Below are 24,502 nucleotides of genomic sequence, written 5' to 3' on the forward strand. Positions count from 1 at the left end.
TATATATACTCACAGTACCTCGTCCCTGCATCCTTTCCCTTCATTCATGCAGCATCAGTGATGATGGGCATAATTCCATGCAATTTGCAAGTGGTAGACAGGCCTAGCTCTAAATACCTGCAGGTCTTACTCATTGTATCCATTCTTGCACTCTGCAGTTGCACATTTTACTCATTCATTTTTCTTAAACCTCAAGTATCATTATATACTCACAGTACCTCGTCCCTGCATCCTTTCCCTTCATTCATGCAGCATCAGTGATGATGGGCATAATTCCATGCAATTTGCAAGTGGTAGACAGGCCTAGCTCTAAATACCTGCAGGTCTTACTCATTGTATCCATTCTTGCACTCTGCAGTTGCACATTTTACTCATTCATTTTTCTTAAACCTCAAGTATCATTACCCAGATACGGCTTTCTCTAAACTTATGTTAAAAGATAACTGTTTTCCTTCCTATCTTTTCTTATTTTATATATTTTATTGTATATTGTATATTTATACTTTTTTCATTATTAGAGATGATTAAAGCATTATCTCTAGATATCATTTGCCTCTGGTATAATTTTTTATTTTTCTATACATGAATATTCTTATTTCTGAAAATATAGTCACAGGACTCTAAATGTGCTACATGAATCAAAAATTTAAATAGATGAGATAAAATTAAAATGTGATTTTTTTTTAACACCTCTGTGTCAAACTCTTGGTCTATTGTGAGACCACTGACTTACTGTAAACTCCCAGAGAACAAAGGCTGTGTTTTCCATCCCAGTACTTAGCACAAAGCCCAGATTTGTTGTGAGAATTAAATATTGTTTGTCGAATGAATGAATTGTTGAAGGATCTTTGTATTGATCATAACAAGTGAAGATAAATAAATTGGCCATAGGTTTATAAACTTGTAGATCTCTCACTTGTTCAAAGGTTGGTGCTCAGAATATCAAGATAGATAAGGAATTCACAACAATAATGAAAACATTTACAAAGCAACTTCTATCACCAAAGAATGGATAGGGAGCATGTATTTGAATTTATATTCTTTTTATAACCAACAAAATTTTTGTTAAAAACCAAAAGAAGGGAACTTAAGTCTGAAAAGTAAGGTTAACATAGTTTTAAAAAATAAATGAAGAAATGTAGATATTCTGTTTTCTTTATTGGAGGGGATTCCAAATACTATGTGCGCAGTTTATATACAACATAATTATTAATAGTAATACTAATAAAACAATGCTACAGAATGTTTATTGAGCACTTCCTATGAGTCAGAATTATACTAGTTATATTATATGTGTAAGAATTATATTTGTCCTTACACAACTCATGATTACCGAGCTAGCAAGTGCTACTGCTAGGACTTGAATCCAGGTACTCTGGCTACTTTTTATTTATTTGTGTTTTTTGTGGGAGTGATCAAACTCACAGCTTCACACTTGCTTGGTATGCACTCAACCACTGAATTCCACCCCCCCGTAGAGCATGTAATAACTACTGTAGAGTCTTATGCAGATACTGTACTTGTGGAATTGATTTTGGGTAGAGAAAAGCCAATTATAAGCACTACATGTCTACAGGAATCTACAGTCAGTGACAGAAATTAAAATTTTAAGTAACTGAGTACATAAGCTGGGATACAGACAAGGTATTTTCATGGGACAGAGAATGAAACTCTTGTGTTTTAAAGATTTAGGTGAGTCAATAAACAGGAAAGAAATATATGCGTTTTCAAACTGCCTTTTTTCCTTTATCTACATTGATAGTAGACAGAATAGTTGAAATTGATGCTAAAATTCTATGTAATGATAATCAACATAAATATTTCTGTTAATTATTATGACACCTTGCAACTTCATTAATTAGATGATTCTTTTGGCTATTTTATCGGCAGTCGAATAAAGTTCTGTAGTCCTGTAAATGGCCATACAATAGGATGTTACAGTAAAATGGAAAAATAATTATCTTTATTGGGCAATACAAAATATATCAACTTGAAAGTTGATGATATATAAAGTGTTATTGGAATTTGAAATATCTATTTTTATTGCTCTCTTTATAAAGTTTTCACTTTAGCTAGACTATGAATTAATAAATAATTTGCTATTAAAATGAAAGAAATATAAGGGCCATATATTTCTTCCTCAAATGAAACACATGTTGAATTTTTACGTTAGTCTGTTATAAAATATTTTATGCCCTTAAACTGCAAGCTTTTATCTCTGATTAATGTGTCTATTTATGGACTATTACAATTTACAACTTCTGAGATGAACAATCATGTCATGTTGACCTTGCAGGAAAATTTGGATCCACTGGCATGATACGGCATAAAGTCTCTAATGCAGGCAAAAAATATTTTAAGAGCTCTTGATTTTAATAAATCAATAGTAAATGGTGGCAGAACAAGCACAAAGAAGCAGATAAGGATTAAGATGTATTGTAAAGTGACCTTTTATATAAATCAGAATACAATTCCTCTCGTATGCTATTCTTCAATTCATCCCTTAGGACTCCACTGGTTCAGTAAGTGAACCAGGAAACTACCACTTTTCTAAACCTCTGTGATCGTTCACTGTGACTGTCGCCGAGACTGGCACAGTGAAGCCACACACCAAGGTGGATCTCAGGTATGTGACCCTGGCATCTACACCTGCTTCCTAGGCCTTGCATCTTCAGCACTGCTGTTGCCTTGCTTGTGGACCCCATGACTCAGGAGGCTTTGCCCTTCCAAGCCTTCCGCCACGATGAACTAACTGCCCTGGCTCCGGCTGACTGCAAACCAAAAGCTCTGAAACCATGGGCCAGATAAGTCATTTCCTTGATTCAGTTGATTCAGATTCAGATTCAGATTCAGGTAGTTTTTCCAGCGCTGGGAACGACTGACCAACACATCACTAATGGAAACAAAGTCGGGGCTTAGACCTTCAGCACCTGTTACTTCTCGGGGTCAGCCGGCTAGCTGAATTGCTACATGCTCCAAGTGTGAAATAATCATCAAGTTTCAAAGATACAGTACAAACAGACACAAGAAAATAAGATGTCTCACTGATGATTTTTATGTAGATTTCATATTAAAATTATACTTTGAACAAACTTAGTTGAATAAAATATAGTACTAAATTCAATTTTACCTGGTATATTTACTTTTTTTTTTAAGTGTTCACTGGGATATTTAAAGTTATGTATTTTGTTGACACTTTATTTCTATTGGAAAGCTCTGCTCTAGATTTTGGAGGAAGAGTTACCAGAGTGAATCTGAAGACTAAACTTAGAAGGGACTCACTAGCCCACTGCCTGAGTGTCACAGCCCATTTCACAGCAAAGATCAAGCCAGGGAACACAGCACTAAGAAACAATGAGACAGAACACGTGCTTCTCTTAAGAAACACTGTTTACTAAGGCAAGGAAATAACCAGAAACTAAACTTCAGACCACCCCTTGCTTCTAGGACACAGATCTCCTTGTCTATTTACCATGAGAAAGAATTTTAAACAAATGTATGAGAGCCACCTCTTACAAAGCACAGGAGAAAACAGTGAAACAAAGCATGTTCAAATTTTATTCCTTCATGTACAAATGACCACCACCACCACCAACAAAAATGCTCACAATCCCTAATCATCAGGAAAATGCAAAGCAAAACTAAAAGGAAATGTCACTTTACATCTATTAAATGCATACTGCAAAAAAGACTGTAGATAACACACGTAAGCAAGGATATGGAGAAAATGTAACATTTGTACACTATTAGTGGGAAGCCAAATTGTAATATTAATTATGGAAAAGGGAAGGGAGAATCCTCAAAAACTTAGAAACATAAGTTCTAGTAGGATCTAGCAATTCCTCCTTTTCTGGGAATATACTGAAAGGACTTACAAGCAGAATCTTAAAGTGATACCAGCATTATTTATTCACAATAACCAAGGTATGGAACCGATCCAATTGTCCATTAGTGGATGAATGAATAAAGAAAATGTATTTGTACACAATGGAATACTATTCAACATTTTAAAAGAAATGAATTCTATTATAATTTCTGACAATTTGGATGAAACAAAGTATATTTTGTTCAGTGAAATAATCCAGTCTCAGAAAAACAAATATATCATGATCTGACTTGAGGAAATAAAAAAAGTTGAACTTCTCAGAGGAGAGGATAGAAAGGTAGGATGAGTAAGGTAGGAATGAAGAGAAAGTTGGCCAAAGAACGGAGAATTTTAGTCAGATAGAAATAACTTCAAATTATCTGTTGGACAACTCCGTGATTACGGTTGGTAACAATAAATACATTGTACTCTTTAAAAAATGTTTTTACACAAAAAGATAAGTATGTAACAAAACCACAGTGGATGTTTAATTTAAAAATTCTTCGAATGAAAGTCACATTGCCTTCAATGTCCCTCAAAACACTCGTCCCAACTTCAAACACATTTATCCCATCAGTATTGCCCCTTTCTGAAGCAGTACTGGAAACCCCCTTTCATGGGTGTTTTTAGGGTACAGTCACAGCTGCTTCAGAGCCCTGAATCAATTCAAAGCATTTACCTCTCAAGGTCACTCTGACTTTGGTTGGAGCGAGAAGTCACAGGGAGCCACGTCCACTGACTCTGGTGGACAAGGTCGCACCAGAATGTTTTTACCATTCTGTTTTCCATTACATGGGACTCAGCAGCAGCATCCAAGGAATGTTTTAATTACATTTTGTACAAACGCTCTTGAATGGAACTCCTGAACCGCTTCAGATAGTGGCAAGACCAATGGAATGAGTGTGTTGGAAGAAAAGGAGGATGTGTTGAGGGAGATTAACGTCAGTGTGTCTTTTACTATAAGTAAGTTTTTAAAAAAATTAAATACACTGTATTATTTGATCGGTCCTTGTACATATGTTAATTGGCTCTATTTAGCCACTACACAATGTGTTTATATATGCGTATATATGTGTGTAAATTTTACAATAACACTTGGTACACAATGAATATATGTATTTGTGTATTAAGAGTAAATAAATCATGTTAAAAACCTGTTCCTCGCTATTGTCTTCCTTACTGCTCTTTGAGGGACCCTCACTCAGATGACAGATTAGTAATTATCATTTGAATGCCTCAAGTCCAAGGTCAAGTTGAGTTTGCCAACAACTACTTACCTTCTCCCTCTTCTAGAGTTAATGTGCCTCTGCCCATAATCATTTTATTTGCACATACAGATACAGTATTCATCCCATACAGTATTCAGGACATGCTGTCATCAGTGGGGTATGAGAACTCGGTGTTCCCCATGAATTCATGGAAATTCAAGATACTGATTTGGTTATGTTGGGATGTTTTCTTCTCTTGACCACTAACATGTGAAATACATCACAGATTGGAGCTATCTGGCTTGGCCTCAGAATGGAAACACATAGATGTGAACTGAGCAGAGGCAAGAGTCACAGCTTATTAAAAATGAGAGAATAATTTCTGACTCGTGATGTCATTTGTTACTATAGGAATTATGCCTGAGGTAACTACTGTAAACTGGTGTGCTGTTTGTATCCCCAGATCATGCAAGCATTGATAACATGCCAAATTATGATTTTTGAGACCCAGTGCAAACCCACATACTCTTTCTAAACTACAGCTATTTTAGAGACTTAGTGGATTGTGAGGGAGATGGCATTAAAAACTAAAAATAGACTATGAAAAAGCACAGAAAGCATCTTTAATATATCTTCCAAGTTTGTCAATCACGTTTGCTTAATTCAGAGCTCTTTCATGGGAAGAAAAGCTAAATGGAATAAGAAGAAAGAATAATATTCTATCTCCAGTGCACTTTCTCCCTAGAGATTCAAAAGCAGTATTTTTCTTCACCTCTAGGGAAATATGTGGGGTAGAATAATAAGCACCACTTACTAAATTAATAAAAATAATTTGACCACATTATAAAAATCATCGCCAATTTATACGTGCATTAATTAGGTGATTCTCTATTATACTAGATGGCCAATTTTTCTTCGTGTTGACTATATTTTGTTCTACGAACATGCATTTTTTCACTGGGACATTAAAAGACAGTATGAAATCATAAGTATCATCAGTAGCATTTGCAACACTGCCTCATTTCCAAATTATGTTCACGTACATGATTGTGTTTCTCTAAACAGCCTTCAGAAAGCAGACACGTGAGTTATTATATTTCCAATTTTAAATGTGAAGAAACACAAGGAAGACAGTATTAAGTCCTTGAAAAGCTTTTGAGTTATGCCTGATTGTATGTCTTTCCGTGTTCTGTATAGTATGTTCTTTAAGCCTTTGCTGATGACCTTTGCTGCTTTTCAACCATGCACACAGAGTAAGAAAACTGATTTAGGCAAACTCTGTTCTGCGCTTCTCTTTATCAAAGTAATCGTGACACTGCATTATAGTTTTTCTTAATGTTTCAAGTATGTTTTAAAGCCCTTACAGAAGTTGTATCTAATTCCTTTTGTATGTCATTTATTCTTCTCAAATTTCCATAAATATTATCTTTTTAATGAGCTGCTATAATAGTGACATAATTTAATAATCTAAAGAAATTTCCTAATTTACAATGACTTGTAAATTAATAACTATAGATCATAGCCACTGAATAAAATAATCACTTTTAACTTATTGAGGCAAATAGATATTTCTTAAGGAAAATATAACTGGTCTCCATATCCTGTAGTTCCAACTTCAAAGACTTCTTTAAGTAATAGTATCATGATTATAAGCCTTAGCACAAATTAAACACTTTACTATTCACTTTCAACAAATAAACTATTTTTTACTGTTTGTCATTGGGAAAATGCTGATACAAATACAGGCTATAGCAGCAATTCTTAATCCTGCTTAACCTTTAGAATCACCCAAAGGAGATTTTCTTTTAACAGCAACAGACATTCCGATGAGACTTTAATGAAAATAGAATAGACATTCTGTTTTAATCAGTCGAGGGTGGAACTTGGACATCAGTTTTGAAAAACAAAAAGAAACAAAAATAAAATGCTTCTGGAATTTGAGCTTCTCAAAACTATGTTGGACTATGACCTACCAAGTCTTAAAATTACACCTTACCTTAGCACATTCATAGTTGGCCGGATGCAGGGGTTTGCCTGTAATATACATTTTCATATAAGAAATGTCTGGATCAGTATTAAGGAAAGGAGAAGGCATTGCTGCAACGGACAGTTTCCCAGCTTCAGAGAGAAATCTGTCTTGTATTAAATTTACCAAACACGAGTTAGGAATAAATTCATAGCTAACTAGAAGGATGGCTCATCCACTAGGTAATAGGTTAATATAAATTAGGGAGGCTAGGGAGAAGTATCAGAAGAGGAAAATACAGGAAATCCAGGCCATACAGTTAGGCAAGAGAAGGCAGAGAGGGCCAGGAAAGCAAAGAAAGTTCAAGGAAACATTTCTGAACTGACCACCAAAAAACAAAAGAAACATCACTACATTCAAAAGCCCGGAAGTCTATTCTTACTTCCAGAATTCAGAAAGTTAATCTCAAGTATATGTGAGCAATTTAAAGGGATCATGAGGGAATCTGACACAAATGAATCATAAGAAGAAAATAATAAGGGAAGAATATTGTGTCTGCTGAGAATGAGATCAACTAGCATATACATGCAAATGAAAAGTTAACTGGTTAACCCAATGTATCAAAACAAGCTAAAACATGTCAAGTGATTGAAAATATTAGATAGGACTATGAATTGTATTTTTAAAAACATTAATCCTTAACAATGAATTAGCTTGGAAAAAAATGAACCCAAAACAATAGCAGCTGTGAAAATCTAAGACCATTAAGCACTAGAAATGAGAGCACAGGTCAGAAGAAAAGCCTCATCCTCAAATATCATTTACTGCCCAGGCTGTCAGCTCCCACCACAGCCCCATTCTGTTTGTTTTCTCCAATCTGACTCTACAACCAGATCATTAGGGCATTTGTCCAGACACTCAGAGAAATTGATTACCATCACAAGTACTCAAGGCAGCGATATCAACTAAGGTGAACAAGTGACTGACCAACAAGTTCAAAAGGAAAAACTAGGGAATAAGATTTTATAGGGCACTTTGAAAAGTTCCAGCATATTCTCAGTGATCTGGAAGGCAATACACACGTGTGAAAGTCTGTGCTTGCGCCCAGGAAAGGAATTAGAAAGTGCTAATGTTTCACCTCTGGCTGAATTCGAGACTCTGTAAGCAGGAAATGAAGACAAAGGCATTGAAGATATGGCAGAACTCGCCCAGAAACACACAGCTCAACAGAGGCCCTTACCAAAGGGTGGGAAATGCACTGATTCAGAGAACTTAAGGAAAGCTCTTTGTAGCAGTTAGCTGGGAAGCAAGTTAACCAACCAGCGATTGCAGTAACCACAAACTAAGAATTCAGAGTGCACTAAATCAGTCTAGGAAACTGATAAACATCAGCAGCAAGAACAAAAACAATACTACAAGGTGCAGCAATAAGGAAATGGTGAAATTTGAATTTTGGACCTGCAACATTATAATATTCAAAATATCTACTATTTATTATCTAGACAAAAAAAAATCAACAAAAAATAACAGAACTGAACCAAGTCTTAGAACAAATGGACTTAGTAGATGTCTACAGAGTGTTCCACCCCACAAAATCAGAATATATATTCGTTTCGGCTGCACACAGGTCATTCTCCCAAATAGACCATATACTAGCTCACAGAACATACTTAAGTAAATACAAAGGAACTGAAGTTATCCGATGTATATTTTCAGGCCATAGTGCCATTAAGTGGGAGATCAGTAGCCTAAAAAACTGCAAGAACTTCATAAACACATGGAAATTAACACCTTGCTGAACAATCATTGGGTCACAGAGGAAATTACAGCAGAATTTAGACAGTTTCTACAATTAAATTACAATGTCAGTACAACATACAGGAATCTGTGGAACACAATGAAAGCAGTTCTACAAGAGAAATTCATAGAAGTATATGCCCATACTAGGAAAACAGAGAGAGATTAAATAAACAACCTAATGCTTAACCTTAAGCTGCTAGAAAAAGAAGGGCAAGACAATGATAATCATAATACCATCAAAGATATCAAAACTATCTTCTCTCCTTATTTCTTCTCCCTCCCAGTGCTACAATTCTGGAGGAGTTAGAAATTCTACTAGTGAACAATGAATCTGGGAAGAAACACATTTAAAGAACAGGAAGAAAAAAAATGGAAGTGACTTACAATTGCATCCCAAAGGTTGTGTTGGCTTGGAATAAGCATTATGTAGTGGGGAAAAGAATTAACAGTTAAATTTAGATTTTTGTATGGGCAATGGATAATATAATGTTACTGTAAATGTTTATCATTATTTACCTGAAATTAAATTTAATTGAGGTTTCTGTACTTATATGTGATAAATCTGACAACTCATTATTTAACATTTTATGGACTTAAGTCTATGTTTCTTAGTATCAAAGTCATAATCCTTTCATTACTTACTGCATTATCCTGGTATATTTTCCTAATCTTTTAATGAGATGTAAAGAATCAATCATGAAGCTTGTAATGTGAGGTCCAACTTGAAATAAAAAGAGTGTACAATTGGAATAAATCACCAAGATCCAAGAAAAATTTTAAGACATTTTCCTGAACTTATTGGAAAACATTCGAGAGACATGGGGCTACCACTATGACTGATTTTGGAACAATCGCTCAGAGAACTCAAATTGAAGCTCATATTCTTTGACAGAGTCCTAGAGGTATCTGACCATCAGACTGGGAATATGAGACAAAATCTGCTTGCCAGACCAGACTTCAACTTGAAATTTAAAGATGCAAAGAAAAGGAACTGTCATTCACTTAAACATATACATAGAAAAAGTGTAGATGTATGGGTTAAGAAGTTCACGTGGGTGCTAAGCCTGGTATTTTTGTTACAAATCTGTTTGCCCCTACCAAGTACCCTAGAAACAATAAATGTTCTTTGCATGAATGAAAGGAACCAAAACGAGGCTGGCCTCAGCCATCTCAGTGGACAATATTAAGAGGAAACCAAATAACACAGAGGAAGAATACACAATGATCTAAGCATTCTTCTGTAGTAACAAAATGTCCCAGATTACACATAAATATACATAACCTTCAAAAAGAAGGAAATCATAAAACTATTTTGTATGGTGAAAAGAAAACTGCCTCAGAATAAAAATATATGAGGGCCAGCTCAGAGAAACATGTTATGTCAAAACTATTAATATCAGGTCAATAAGCAAACATATAATTTACGCCGAGGAAGTATTCAGTGGTGAACATTTAGTGTTTTATGAAAAAATGTTATAGTATGAGGATTAACGGAAGTAAGAGAATACCAAGGAACCCACAATAAAATCTGTTTTGGTTTTAGAACTTGTGCAACTTACAAATGGTTAATACCATTATACTACATTTCAAAAGTTGCAGGGTATTCAGGTTTTCACATTTTAACACCCCACAAGAGACAAGTATTTTAAAGCCAGAACCATTGAAATATATTAATTTTACTTATGACAACTTGAAATTAATGAAATGTGGGAACTTGCAGTCACGGATCATATCTTACAGGTACTTGTAACTCTTCCATATATGTTTAATAAAATGTCACAGATGTGATAGCACTAAATATGTAGTGTTACTGTTGAATGAAATAATTTGTGAATGAACACACTACAAGTATTTTCATGTCTCTGAAAATCAGAAATGCATCAATAATCTAGTTTTTGAATTCAGTAAATAAGACAGTTGCATTAAAATTTTATTAGTTTTTTGTGAAAAAAAATAGAAAATGTACACAAAATAGAGTTTTTGACATGGATGCTGCATGGGTGCCTTTAAAAAATGACAGTGTATTGCAGAACACTGTATATTCATCCATTAACTATAAACTCGCACAGATATTGTATCTAGTAGGACACATGGTCTCATTCTTTTGAGAGAACAGCAATGTTATTAATTCTCATCTTCCCTTTTTAACTATTAAGCTTCCCTGCACCATGCTAAGTTGACAGATTAGCAGATGTATTGAAGATTAAACAGAATTTTGAAAACCCTAATCTTGTAGTTTTTTAAGAAGATATCTCATGTTTTAGAAGTTTAAAAAAATCTAAATGCAAAGTAATGTTCATGAAAAAAACTAGAGTTGTTAAACTGTGATTTAGAATTTGGAAGCAATGCTACAGTCAAATGCGTGGTAACATAGTATTGTCTTTTTAATTAGAAAAAGGCCATACGCACACTCAACTGTCAAGATAAATGTATGTGTGTTCCACATTCTATGAGGAAATCCACAGAAATCTTAGTATGCCTTAACTATCCCGGGAGGCACTTATGGCTTTTTAAAAAAATCAATTATTTTAGCCTAATATAAATACCCTTCAAAAAGAAGGAAATCATAAAAGTACTTTGACATCTAACAAACAACATGTCGGGTTATGTAGAATTTACACTAAAGCATAGTGACACGAATGTCTTTCTCAGTTTTGAGTAGAGGATATTATCTTCACCAATCTGCTTAAGAATATAAAACGGCATATTAGCTTTGATATGTAGTGGGCAGTCACTTCCACATGTGTACCCTAACCTTTCTAAAGTAAGATTATAATAGTAAAGCTACATGTATCTCATATATTTCTTTTCACGTGTAAGGTACATAGGTCTCTTCAAATGGAAGGCAACTTTTTAAAATTTATTTTGTTTGCTTTGTTTTAGATTTTTGAGACAGGGTCTTGCCATGTAGTTCAGGCAGGCCTTGAAGTCACAATGTAGTGGCAATCCTTCTGCCTCAGCCTCTTGATTGAGGGCACTACAGGTGTGCACTACCATGCCTGGCTTTGGGGACCCTAACTATTAATGACTAGGCACATCAACATAACATGTTTATTAAAAACATCGTCACAATAGAAAAGAAGTAATACAGTTTCAGAGTTTGTCAAATATGAGCTCTGTCTCCTTGGGAAAATTATGTGATCACTGTGTGTTGGTTTCTTCACATGAAGATTAATAGACTAGTACTTTCTCATAGATTTTGATAAAAATATTGTAAAAAGCCACATATGAAAAGTATCTTATAATACACTAGGCATAGACCGTTCTGTGAATTTAAACATAGTATGTCCAATGATCGTGAATGACCTACACAGCTCAGATTTAATTTCACAGGCTTTCCAGCAAGTATGAAGTTGTACCTCACAATCAATATCTTACTGCTCCAAAAGGCAAACATTTAAATGAGGAATGGGCTCTGACAGAATTCTAAAACTAACCTTCCTCTTAAGCACCAAACCTTCTGCTGGGCCCGGACAATTCACCGAGGTTGTGGAACTCTGTGTTTAGAGCCCTGTGTGGTCTCCTTTCATGACACCCTACCGGTTCTTCATTGCCATTCAGAGGACCTGTTCTGTGCTTTCATTTCAGTACACAGCGTCAGCACACATCTCTGTTTCTGACAGTTTGTTGAGCAGCGTTTAGTGTTCCTCATTCTCCTCTGAGAAATGGAGTGCTTACCAGTTCTGTTCCTGAACCTTAGTGGATGCTGGAGTCCTGATACTTGTTGACAAACTTCACCAATGTGAGTGAACCGACTGTATTTTTTTTCACAATCTTGTATGCCAGATTATCTATCACAAGAGTTTAATTGGGTGAAAACCTGATCAATATGGGTCTGGATTACCAACTGTTTCTCTGCACTCAAAAGTTTTGTGTCCTTTTGGTATAGCTGTGTTCCTTTCACAAGGTTGCTAGGCAACTCTATACATTAACACAAAAGCTTTTCTGTTATCTTCATACAAAGACTAGGAAAATAATATCATTCAATAAACTCCATCAAATGCATTATTAAAAAGACATATCCAGAGAGAAAAAATTACATATTAGTGGAAGACATGTTTTCCAAGTAATAAGAGAAAGCTCTACAATAGATAAAATATTTTGGGAAATTGCATTGATTGTTGAACATCAAAATATGTGTAGTTTATTTTTGAAAAAGATAAAAATATTTTAAAAGAAAAGTTCATTGCAATATAATAATTAAATTGAAGGCCCAGATTCAAATGAAAGAGTACAGAACTGAGCCGGACATGGTGGTGCATGCTTATAATTCCACCACTCAGGAGGCTGAGGCAGGAGGATCTCTGTGAGTTTGAAACCAGCCTGGGCTAAGTAGTGAGTTCCAGGTCAGTCTCAACTATATAGTGAGACCCTGTCTCAAAAGACAGAAAATAAAAAAATAAAAAATAAAAAAGAGTACAGAACTGATGAATCTTCAAACATTACCAGAAAAAACAGACAAATTCATATAGTGAAGTTTAAAAGATAGCTTTAAAAAGACAGGCCTAATATACTGCTATTAACTTGTCATTTGATGATCAATTTATTGTCATAAACAAAAGTAATTAAGCCAGTCACAGTGGTAATCCTATAATGCCTATAATGCCTATAATCCCAACATTCGGGAAGCTGAGGCAGGAGGATTCCCACGAGTACAAGGCCAGTGAGGACTATATAGTGAGATCCTATAGAGAAAGGGAAAAGGGGGCATCACCAAAGACCTCTGTAGTGGGTCCTGGTCTCCTGTGAGGCAATACAACACAACGCTAATACTAACAGAGAAAGAAACAAGACTTAGAAAGTTGGGTCTTGGGGCTGATCAGTGCTGCTCTGGACAATAATAAAGACAAAGGCCCCCAAGCGCACCCAGTATTTACTGATTACAAATGTGGGAAAGAATAGAGATGGTATGCTTTGAAGGCATCTAGTGATATACTGCCAAACATCTGGCATGATGGCACCAAGTAGGGCTGTAAGGCAGCAAGCCCTGCTTATCTTGCTTGGATAGAACAAAACAGTACTGGGATTGGATGCAATAAGCAAGCAACCCATCAGCTCTGTGAGGAGCTATAATTCAGAGGAAAGGATTTTCACGGGGGTCACGCTGACCTCAGCTGTACATATCCCAGCAGAGCCCTGCCATTTCACAGGCCAGGGCTTAAGCCTTGGTGGCAGCCATGGGAGAAGGGATACACTCACCCAGTCCGGCACCTGACATGCCCATCTGAGTCATGCAGAGCCTCAGTCTAACTCCTGATAGAAAGCAATGTAGCTGAATTATGGAAATCGAGAAGCATATGCTACTTTTAGCCCATGAGTACTGGGCAGGAATGTCTGACACAATATCCCGTATCAAAAACAAAGTAATTAAAATTATATTAGTGCAACAGAGACAAAGGATGATTAAAAATAAAACCAAGCAAAAGGATAGTGGAAGAAATAAAGTGATAGAGATGATATTAAATGCATCTGTCACTAAAACACATGTATGTGTTGCTTAAGTACTGTATTACTAGAGTGAAGATGTAGATATATAATATTTAAAAGAAGTATATTTGATAAAATAACACTAGAAGTATTGGAAGTAAAGAGAGAGAATATATTAAATTAGCAATCAAAATCTCATGTTTTGAGAGATTCAAGCCCTGACAATTTAACAAAAATTTTATCACAAATATATTCAAACTACATCGGACTGGACTGGTAATCCTTATTTTTATAAAAGTATTTCAGAGAAAATGTTCATCCCATATTTTCTGAAAAAGACAATGACAAATGCAATATTGATGATGAGACTTTAGTAGTTTGCCAATAATGATATGTGACAAACATATTGGCTTTCATCATTTCTACTTTCTAGCAATATACTAGAGGATCTGTTCAGGTTAAATATATAGTAAGAAACTGTAAACAAGAACAATAAAAACTTGAAAGAGAAGATAAATCATTTTAGATGGCTGCTTTGTCCTTACAAGAAAAATCCAAGGACTTCAGTGGACCACTATAATTAACAGTAACTCAACCAAATCGCTAGATATAAAATTGAAATCCCAGTGTAAATATAGAATTTATAGGTTTATACATTTGTTAACACATAACATATAACTAACATAAAGATCTTGCAAATAAAATAAGAAAAAAATCCATCTATATCAGCAATAAAATCTGTATGAAAACTATAGATAAATTTAACTAAATACAGTGTAAGGAGAAAAAATATTGTTGGAAGTTATTTTTTTGACCCCAAAAATGTAAAATAGAGCTATATCATGTCTATGATTAGGAGACAGGAATTTACAAAGAAATGGCAAACATACATTGAGTATTCGGTTGAAGAAACTACAGTTTGACAAACTTGTTGGTCAGAAAAAGGAGCAAACCAAAACAAAATGATAGAAGAGATTATCAATCCAAAAGCTCAGATTATTCTAACAGAAAATAATCCCTAAACTCAACAAACATAGATTTAAAATGTTATAAATTTGAAATTAGGAAACTTGACAAAAGGAGAGGTACAAAACAGGTACACACATAATTCAGTAGGAATTGAGAAGTTAGTCAATGATTCATCCCCTTCAAAATTCATTGGATAATGATAATTACTACAAGGTACTTCCACAGAATCAGAGTCCATGGGGTGGGTGAAAATGAGCCAGTGGGAGGTTGAGTTCAAGGTAGCTATGCTCTTTTAATCGGCTTTCTCTGTGATTCTGTTATGTGCATCTTGAACTTTAGCATCAATGCCCTAAACAAATTTAAGTAATAAACAGCAGTATGTATTCTGTAAAAAAAGAAAAATAAGCATAGAAAAGCTCTGGAAGAATATCTAATAAAACTGCAAATAATGACTGTCTAGCCAGTACTTTGGAGAATTCCCAAAGAACTCCAAGAATTTTCCCATGCCTATACTACAATTATTAGCCAGTGCTAAGTTGAGAGTTGGATAATATAATTTATGTGATGATTTATCATCATAATATTGATTATAACTTAACCTGAAGTGCCTAAGATAGACTGCAAGGGAACATTCCTGCATTTCAATGGATTAATATTATATAATGGAGAAAAATATTGGCATTCTGTGAAATTTAAAATAACCCAGATATAATTTTTTTCATTCCCATTTTGGAAGACCTAGAATCAATAATGATGGATGCAAACTGAATTAAGTCTATTATGTAACAAGGGAATAACCAATATGACATTTAAATGCCTCGTCTAGTTCATTTAAAAATTTTTCCACTATGCCTAAGGTTTGACCGGCAAATGAGAAATCTGTATATGTTATCGATTAGTATTATTTCTTAACGAAATAGAACATTTTAAGCTCTCAAATACTGTTAAGTATCTTGAAACCGCTGTGCTAGATATTTCCCCAATCAGTAACTATCTCAGACTCCCCTTCGTGTGTTTCCAGAGCAGGTTTTCATGCTGCTCCGCTCGTACACCTTGACGATTCAGGCGGCGACTGGAGCTGCCATGGGAAGAGCTGCCCGTATCTTCTGAACTCTCTGTAACTCATCATCTGCAACAACTGGGCTGGCCAAGGTAGCTAAAACTGCACTTACTGGACTTATCATGCCATCGTTATTTGCCAAGTAGGAGTCACATTACGTGCTATGCTAATAGGGCTGCATATCGGCCCTCTTCCTCCCAACACATCATATATGTAACTTTGACATTTCAGTACCTGGTGAGTGGTTGGAATCAGTGCAGAAGACCTGGCTTATAGGTTGCCATTTTAGAAAGGTAGTGGAGATGCTTCTAATTTGAGCAGGGATTGGGAGGTGCATGGGGGTGGGAATATGTTCTAAAATCAGGAAAATATTTACATTATTATGAAAAGCACAAGGGCTTGGCAGTAACATTTTGACTAGACACACTGTGTACTGAGATCACAAATCCTGGTAAGGATTATGATGAAGTCAGTTATGAGTAAAAACTGAGGATAACAAGATATTTGTTTTAAAGAAACAAATTGTTATAATGCCAATGGAAGAATAGGAATTGCTTTGGAGAGTGGATGGATTCCTAGATTTTAGGGCAAGGCAGCAGACACATGAGGGGTGAGGCTGACAATGCCAAGTCAGATCACACCAGGGAGCCCCACTTGGTACCATCTTTGTAAGGACACACGGGGTTATGTCATCCTGCATTTAGTGAAAGATTTGTAGAATATCTTCAGGGTACACCTGGATTTCTCCATGATTACCCTGGGCTCACTGTGTTTATATGTATAATTCTACACTCTCTTTCAAATATCCAACACAGTTTTCACTGAAAAAGGCAGGAGGCCTCTGTAGAGCTGGTGTCAACACAGCCATCGAGAACCGGCTGACAACCAGCACGCTCCTCCATGAATACGACAGGCGAGGGGGCTCCAGAAAGATAAAAAAATCACTATACGCCAAGCATTTTCCGTAAATGCTCTCTGATTCTTACTGCACACAGGTGGATGATGTGCTCATTACTCTTCACATCGTGTGCGCATTCTCACAGAGGTTAAGCAGACTGCAGACAATGAGAAGTAGCGCTCAGATTCAGGTCTGTTTTCTGCCAAAGTCTACGTGTGACCCTTTCCTCCAGACTGGCCCACCCCTTGTGGTGGTTTGGGTCTGAACTATCCCCGCAGGCTCATGGGTTGTAGGGGCGTTCCCTGACACAGTGGTGCTCTGGGTGGGGCCTTGGGAGATGACTGGTCTAACATGACCAGTGGTTTACCACCTTAGGGTCTGAGATGTAATCAAAATATCTAAAGGCAGGCTTGCTTGAGAAAGTGGGTCAATGGGGTGTTCCTTTAGAGGGTGTTTAGTCCTTGGCTTCTCGCTCTCTCTCTATTTACTGACTTCCATGAGGTGAGCAGCTTTGGCCCGCTAGGTGACACCCATCAAGATATTCTGCCTTCTCGAAGTCTAGAAACAGTGAAGTAAGGTAACCATGGACAGAAACTTCTGACACAGTGAGCCAAAATGAACCTTTCCTTACTTAAGCTGGTTTTCTGAAAAATTTTGTCAGAGTGAAGGAAAACTAAGACAGCCCTTTAAGTGAATCATTTCCTCAGTAGCACACTTCCTAAATAAGCTCCTTGATATTTAATAAATTTATCTAGCACCTGCAGTACTGCTCCATTCTCACATAACTGTCCTTATATTTAAACCCCTGATGTGAACTTCACAGAATTATGAGCAGTCATTTAAAGCAACATATTCCACAATATCTATTAGACTACCCATAATTCAAACTAATGCTTTCCATTAAAAAAACTATTATAGGCAACAAAAAGAATCAACATTGGCCTTTTAAGCTTAACGTGCTTATATTTAAAATCAACATAATACCATTATCGGTGGCAATCTTAATGAAATAATTGAAGTGCAGAGCAATGAACAAAGTACATTTCGCCTTGTAACTCATTTAATTCATGACTTTTCCAAAGTGTTAACTACAGATATGTAATAAATAACATAAGCCACACTCCTGATTCTTAGGCAATGCCATCTTGTCTACATGACTAAGCTCAATCATAAAATATAGGATTATACCTGTCAATAGTGAATTCATATGTAAGACTGGAAATGTCTTTTCTTCACATTAAATATGCTAATCATTAAGCCATTAAAGCCATATATGAGAATGGTTAAATAAAAAGAATGGTTTTCAGGATATTTCATTTCAAGAAAAGTTTGTTTTTTTTGTTTTTTGTGCCGGTTATCGAACTTAGGACGTTGCACTTGCGATGCAGGCATGGGGCCAATGGGATGAATTCCTGGCCCAAGAAAGGTTTTTAAATTTTTTTTTTTTGTACTGGGGATTGAATTTGGGCCCTTGCGCTTGCAAGGCAGGCCACCGAGCCACTGAGCTAAATCCCCAGCCCCTAAGGTTTTTAAGTTTTTAAAATGTATTAGTAAGTGTCTGTAGTATATAATGACTGCAGTCACTGTAAGGATTTAATACATGCACATGATACAACTTGATTCACTTCTAAGCCTCTGTCCCTCCCTTTTTGCCCCCTTCCTCCATCTCCTGGTCGTCTTGTCATTTCTAAGAGTCTACTTCCATTTCCTAGCGTCTAGCTCTCATTGTGATTTTCAATTTATTTATACGTTGGATTTCTCATATACAAGAAACAATGTCATATCTAAGGTTTTGTGTTTGACTTGTTTCTCTCAACATTATGGTCTCAAGTTGCATCCACTTTCCGACAAATGACTCAAGTTTATCTTTCTTTGTAGCATATTGTACTCCATTTTGTATAAATACCACATTTTCCTTTTTCCATTTATCCACTGATACAGAGGCCATTTGCAAGATTTAATTATGATGACTTGTGCTGCCATAAATACAGAATGCATGTATCAGTGTAATGTGATGTCTTTTAACTCTTTGAGGAAGGGGAATAGCTGGGTCTAATGGAATTTCTGTTTTCAGATATTTGAGGAATTTCCATACTGATTTCCATAGTGATTGTAGTAGTTTATATTCTTACCAGGAAATTAGAAGGGTTCATTTTTCCACATAGCCTTTGATATTTGATATTTCCACCCAGTATTTGATATAATTTGATTTCTTCATGGTAGCCATTCTTTTGGAAGTAAGGTGGAATCTCAGTGTTATTTCAATTTTCATTTCTCTAATTGCCAGAAATATTGAACAATATTTCATGAAGTTTTTGGCCACTTATACTACTGAGAAGTGTCTGTTCATTTCAGCTGTCCGTTTTTTGATTGGGTATTTTATATTGGGGGTCTAATTTTTTTCTTTTTATGTATTATAGATATTAGCCCTCTGTCTGAATAATACCTGGCAAAATTTTTTCCCATTTTTTAAGTTGTCTCTTCACTATTGTTTCCTTTGTTGTGCAGAAGGAACTTTTTAATTTGATATTATCCCATTTATTGATTCTTTTTTTTGTTTTTTGTTTTGTTTTGTTTTTGTACTGGGGATCGAATTCTGGTCCTTGTGCTTGCATGGCAGGTGACAGAACCACTGAGCTAAATCCCTGGCACCCCATTTATTGATTCTGGATATTATATCTTTTGCAAGTGGGGTTCTGTTCAGAAAGCCCTTTCTTATGTCTATGACTTCAAGAATTTTATCTATTTTATCATCCCACAGGTTAAATATTTCTGTTTTAACATTTAGATCATTGATCCATCTTGATTTCAGCTTAGTATATGGTGAGAGATATGGGTCTATCTTCGACCTTCTGCATGGGTATAGACAGTTTCCTCAGACCTGTTTGCAAAAGAGATTATTTGTCATTCAGTGCTTCTTTTTGGCCCCCCTGTTGTGGAACAGCTGGCTGAATGTATCTGTGATTTTTATGCATCATATATTGTGCTCCACTGACCTACAAGTTTGTTTTTCTGCCAGTACATCTCTCACCAGGTACTAGCCTAGAATCAAAATGGACCAATGATCTGAATGCTAAAACAGAAACACTTAATAGCAGATTAAACACATGAAATCCTTCAAATCACAGGTATAAGAATGGATTTAAATTGAAATCCAATATTATGATGCCTCCTGTGTTGCTCTTGTTGCGATGCTGGGTCTCTTCTGATTTTGTATGAATTTAAGGATCGCTTGTTCTAGATCTGTGAGAAACGCTTCTGGCATTTTGATTGTTAATATTTTAAATGTATACAGCAGTTTTGGAAGTACAGCCATTTTGATAATACTGCCTATCCAGGAACAGGGGATGTCGTTCCATTTTCTGATGTTCTCCTCGCACCCCTTTTCAGAATGCTGTAGTTTTGTTGTAGAGGCCTTTTACTTCCTTGGTTATATTATTTCCTAAATATTTAATTATCTGATGATATTTTTAAAATCCTCAATAAGTTACAGGTGAATAAAATAAAAATACTGTCAAAAAGATCATACATCTTGACCACATAAGCTTCATCGTAGGGATGTGTGGAGATATATATATATATATATATATATCTTGGAAATTACTTTTGGAAGTGACTAAAAGGCAAGGAAAGCTGGACTTAAGTTTTGCCATCATATATATTGAATCTGTAGTTACAAACCTGATCACATAAATATATAAATATGAATCCTGCTTAGAATTTACAGACATGTACTTCCAAAAATTTGGCTATATTAAATACTAGGTAACCTGATCCCATTCTTCCAATCAATGCCTAATGTTGTTATATAAAAGATTATAAAATTACTTTCAATGCAAATATGGGTTCCAAAGAAATTTAATGCAGGGTGTATTCTGTGAGTCAATGTGAAAGAAGTGAAATGTGAGTTATAAAATTACAAACTGATAGTACATTTTCTGTGTGTCTGTGTGTGTGTGTGTGTGTGTGTGTGTGTGTGTGCCTGTTAAGAGATGGAGATTGTGTCAATCTCAATATTATATATTTGGCTCTAAAAATGAAGTCCTTTAAACAAAGCCAGAATATCTTAAGTAAAAATATAAAGTTGAAACAATCTGTCATTAGCAGAGAGAATAACAAAATAATTTATTTATTTGCCTTAGTCTCAGTTTGTCATAAGAAAAATATAAATGCTCTCAGGGAAACTGCAACCACAGGTCTAAGTCCTACACATATTTGTGTTTCAAATTCACTACTATCTGTTCCAAGAAGAAGAGAGCCGATAGTTACTCATTAACTTTCACTCTGTTAAGATAAGTGTTTATTAAAACTATCAGCAATAACAGCACCAAATACATAGTTTATAACTAATACCACAGAAGCTCAGCAGCAAAAGAAAACAAAAATAAAAAATAAATACATTATAAATTATAAGTGAGAAAACAGAAGATGAAATAAACCAAAGCACATCAATAAATAATGCTGATTAAAAACTGTAAATTTTTATGTATACTAAAATAAATAAAACTAGTTTTGTGCTGCCAGTAATAGACAATTTTAAAACATAAAGGAAAAAAGATGAAAGTAAGTCAATATGAGAATATATATAAACAAAATAAAACTGAGTAGCTGTAGAAATGTTAGACAAATACACATAAACCATGACTTATAATTTAGTTACTTCCTTTGAATGAAATGATTATCATATTGACTAATAAGTATGAATACATATAAGCCACATAATATTGCTTCCAATCATATAGAAAGAAACCTGACAATAAGTTCTACAATGATAATAACTGGAATCACACTATGAAATTTTAGCTATGTATGTGATATCTAAATAAGATCAACAGTTAATTCTTTGGGAATATACCCAGGAGAAGTATAGATGGGTCACATAGAATTTCTAGTTTTAGTTTTTTTGGGCATATTCTATACTGATTTCACAGTGGTTGTACTAATTTACATTCCCACCAACAATGCAGAAGGGGTCCTTTCCCCCCACATCCTCACTAGCAATCACTGCTTTTTTTTTTGTTCTTGATGATAACTCATTCTGATGGGGATAAAACAGAATCTCAGCATTGCTTTGATTTATATTTCTCTAATGGCTGAAGATGGTAAATGTTTTTTTTTTATGTACTTATTGATCCACTGAACTTATTCTGAGAAATGTCTATTTGGTTCACTTGCCTGTTTTTTGATTGGTTAGGTATAGTGATATATACATATCTATGTTTATACCATCAAGATTCACAATGGCTAAGTCCTGAAAATAGCCTAGATGTCTGTCAATAGATGAATGGATAAGGAAAATTATATATATATTCATATTCATATTCATATGAATATTCATATATATATGAATATTATTCAGCACTAAAGAATAAAATCACATCATTTGCAGGAAAGTGGATGGAACTTGAGATCATAATGCTAAGTGAAATAAATCAAGTACAAAAGTTAAATATCAAAATAAGAAACAAAATAAATGGGAATAGGTAAGTAAAACAGAAAAGTTGGTAAGACAGAAGAAGGCAGACATTTTGGAACTAGGCTAGGGAGCTGCGTGGATGGTTAGAGAGTAAGTAAAAAGTGATTGAAAATGTTCGAGATGCTATATACATCTATCAATTCCCCAAAGTTTATATATATGTTGTAGCCATACACTAATAAAAACAAAACATCAAGAATTAGCAAGAACCATTATGCTTGAGTTAACAAGTATATAAGCAGAAAAAATAAACACTTTCATAGGAGAATGTTCATTCATACGGTGCAAGGATGGATTATTTACCAAAATTAGGTTTTAGTAGGTCCCAAAGAAATACCCAAGTTGGAAAATAATGTCTATCATTTAGACTAATTCCTATCCTTCAACCCATCCAGTAAAAAAAAAAAAATTACACAAGAAAGAAAGCAAATCATAGTTTTAAAACTTACAGTATATAGTTTAAAATCCACTTGAGTTAAAAGGACAATATGATGAGTATTTAATATTTAGAACTGAATAATCTGGTTTTACTCATTAAGTCTTTGGGGAAATTGTTAATGCAGTTCATCTAGAAAAACTTAAAACCGTTTATAGTAGAGAAGCCGAAAGATGGAAAATTAATGAGTTATAAGGGCGTCAGAAAATGATCAAGTATGAACTACAAGGGGAAATAATGGAGCTAACTCCAGATATTAGAAAACAGAAACAAGGAAATTACAAGGTGATATCTAAATGTACTGTGAATGTTTAAATAAAAAATGATCACAATAAAACATCTTTCCATTAATCTCTCTCAAAATATTTCCCTTGCTTCGAACATACTTATCCCATTCTTAGCACTTTCTGGAGCAGCTCTGGAAGTTGCGTGCATGTGTGTGCTGTAAATGTTTTTAGGAACTATAATAAAAGCCATGGTGAATGATACTTTTGAGTGCCAATCCCAGGGAGGGCAGGCTGCTAAGAATATTAAGGTGTGTCCTCATCCACGTAAGCCCTGATCTCTCACCATGGGACTTCTGGCTCCGTCTCAGAGTCAAAATGAGCATGAAAGGTAAATGCTTTGTGCTGGAGACCCTGGAGTCAGGACCAGTACCCACCGGACCAGTACTCACCTGCCAAGTGTGGATTGCAGGCCTGAGGAAAAAATTAAATACACTAGGAGACAGAACTAAGAGACAGAAAGTAGGACGACCAATGCCAGTGTAACAGGCAAAGGTGCTGGCCAGTTCCAGGCACTGACTTTTATTAGCAATCAGTTGGGGTAAGGGTGATGTGTGGTTTCTGTGAAAACTAATGTAAATGAGGCTTATAAAGGACAAGACAAAGCATTCTGAAATTAGGAACAGAATAGACAAAATATGATTGTAGTTAGAATATCATCCTTCTACTTCAAACCTCTATCTGGCATTCTACCATAAAATCGGCAGTGAGATCAAGATTTGTTTCCAATATATTGCCCCAAACCCAGCCTCACCTCCCAACCTTGTTTCTTTGCACTAAATGGACTTAGCATTTATTTTAGGATATTGTTCATGTTTTATTTCAGACCTCCTTGTTTGTGTCCAGAATATGAATGATACATAATCTGTGTTATTCTTAAATTATCCAAAATGATTAAGTGCACAACTGTCATAAAAGATGGACAACACAAGGACTGTTGGAAATCCAAGTACAGAATATACAGCAGCTTGTCCGAGGTTGCCTGAGGCTTTTGTTGTTTTTGTATTAATAGTTCAGGTTCTAGAAAACTGCACTCTTAGAATAATGAGGATTCTTGATGACCTCTGTGCATGAGAGAGAGAGAGAGAGAGAGAGAGAGAGAGAGAGAGAGAG

This window comes from Fukomys damarensis, unplaced genomic scaffold (assembly GCF_012274545.1).
Source record: "Fukomys damarensis isolate Sample0158 unplaced genomic scaffold, DMR_v1.0_HiC HiC_scaffold_13, whole genome shotgun sequence".
In the NCBI taxonomy this organism is placed as follows: domain Eukaryota; kingdom Metazoa; phylum Chordata; class Mammalia; order Rodentia; family Bathyergidae; genus Fukomys; species Fukomys damarensis.